The 2,482-nt window shown below is 35.4% G+C and overlaps 1 protein-coding gene across 1 annotated transcript in view; it reads right to left on the minus strand.

Moving 5' to 3' along the window:
- TRAPPC12 (trafficking protein particle complex 12) overlaps positions 1 to 2,482 on the minus strand; it is a 42,975-nt gene that overhangs the window by 4,152 nt on the left and 36,341 nt on the right. The gene's annotated exons all lie outside the window — the stretch shown is intronic.

Below are 2,482 nucleotides of genomic sequence, written 5' to 3' on the forward strand. Positions count from 1 at the left end.
CTGCTGTTCTTTCCTGAACTCTCCTGTTACTACACATCCTGCCTGTGTGCTTGTTGATCTTCAACTGATCTGTCACCAGCAGTGAAGAGCTTATGTTTCAGAACATGAATATGAAGTTTGCTTTTATGCCATAGTATTTTGGCAGTCGGATTTGCTTACCCATGTGCAGTTTGCTTACCCTTAGCCTAATTCCTTTCTACAGAACAGTACCTCAGCAGTTGTTTCCCATTCTCTATTCATGTATTACTCCCAGTCTGTGGTAGTATTTTGCCTTTGCTGTTTGAATCACAGCCAATTTAATATTTCAGTTTCTCAACTTGTTAAGATTATTTTGCATTCTGATCCTGCCCTTCATAGTGTTTGCACCGCTCCCAGCTTGGTACGTTTTACAAGCTCATTTCTAATTTCATTGTACAGGGACCTCCTAAATGCAAAATAAAACCACTGCAAACCCTAAAGGGATCCTTGTGGAAAAGATCATCTAGCACATCCTTCTAGACCTCCAGTGAGTGACTTTCCCAGTACACTTCTCAGACACAGCAAACATCCATCTTAAGGTTTCATCTAGGTTTCTTCCTAATTTGTTTATGGGAGTTTCATAGCACCAGTATCCAAAGCCCCACTAAGATCACTAATATAACAGATACAGCTTTACCTCTAACCATGTCTTCTCCCTTGACAGCATAAAGAAATCTTTACGCTTAGGGAATGATCCAATTGAACATTTTGCAACTGTCACAAGATGCAACTGTCCATCTACCAAAACATTTATGGAGTACCCGTTAGTAGACTATCTAGTGAAAGAGATGCATTTCTTCCAGATGTTACGTAACTGGACTCCAGCAAAACAAACATTATTCATTCTAAAAACTTATACATTCAGTTATAATGACAAAGGATACAATTTCTCACTACAGGTGTAAACCACAAAGAAAATAATTGTATTTAACTATAGGATAATGCTGGCACAAGTGTAAATGGATCTGTCCTTGAGTATTTTTAGCCTGGAAATTAGAAGGAAGCCCCTAACCATGAGAATAATAAATTTCTAAGACAAACTACCAGTTTGCTCCACTGGGAGCTTGATGAGTCCAAACCTAATATACTTTGAGACTAATCACACCTTATTTGTGATCTTGAAGAATTCTCATTTCTTCATGTATTTCCTCAGCAAATATGCTCAACTTTTAATTCTCATTTATTCCCAGTGAGGGGAAACAGTTTACTTTTTTTTTCCCAGAACATTTAAAAGAAAGAATTAGTTTTAATTAGTCATTAAAATGTTAAATATTTAAAATGGTCTTCATCACTTAACTTTCTTTAACTTAGCTCAGAAAACATGACTTCAGTTATGTAATAATAATAATTTTAAATAAAAATGAAAATTCCTCTGTTAACCTCACATAACCACATCTTCTAACAAGGAGCCGTCAATATACTATAAGCTTTAAGTTTGTTGTTTGTCTAGAAACCAAGATTATTTTTCTTAAGTACTCCTAGGATTTATTTATTGCTTTTAACTCTGTTTTGCAGCAATTTATTGCAGACGGTAAAGTCAGGCAGCTTTCCACTTTCTAAATTCTTTAGTGTAGATATTTAAATAGCAATTTTGGATAGTTCAGCCAGCAAAAAGAGTCTATGAGCAATACACGATATCCTAGAGACTAAAATATATTCACTGTTTCCCCATTTCATGTGAATTTCTGTTTTAAAGGTCAGGTGATTGCTGACAGAATTAAAGTGCTTCTGAAAATTTCTTTGTGATAGCCTCTATGTTTTCCTGCACTTTCCACTTCTCTCATCCTCATTTTCCACCTACGTTAAGGCAACAGCTACAGGTCTACATCAGATCCAGGCCTCTTTACGCCCCACTACACGTGAAGATAAAGACAACATGATGCCTTAAACTGGTAAATTGAATTTAATTAAGAAAAAAAAATCACACACAAAGTAAGGTTTTATATCTTGAAAAAGGATACTTTTTTTTTTTCTATTTAACTGCTAAACTTCCACTTTATTCTACATTGTTGCTTTGTTTCATATGTGTGATGCCTATTGTCAAACAGTATCTGTGAGTGATAAGAAGTCAGTTAAAATCTGGCTGCCTCTCCTGGATAATGTTCAAAGTTAAGACAACAGTCTGAGTTATTTGGGAATCACCACCTTTTCTGAGCAGCTGTGACATCTGAATACGAGAAAATTGCTTTCCCATTTTACCCACAAGACGTTTTATTTTTTTTCAGAGTGCCTGGTCAGCAGTGCACACATGTCACCAGAAACTATTAATAACTTGTGTTTCCAACAGTATTATGCATATTTACAGTACCATTCTTTAATGTGCATAATTACTACATTGCCTATTCAGGTAATAACTAATGCACACAGCCAGTATAATAAAATTGCTCTATAATGATGGAGATCCACTTTAAACCAGAAACTTTTAAAGACAAACATGTTTCCCTCAATGTGAAAACATGTTCCT

The sequence above is a fragment of the Buceros rhinoceros genome, unplaced genomic scaffold (assembly GCF_000710305.1).
Source record: "Buceros rhinoceros silvestris isolate BGI_N320 unplaced genomic scaffold, ASM71030v1 scaffold378, whole genome shotgun sequence".
NCBI classification, from domain to species: Eukaryota; Metazoa; Chordata; class Aves; order Bucerotiformes; family Bucerotidae; genus Buceros; species Buceros rhinoceros.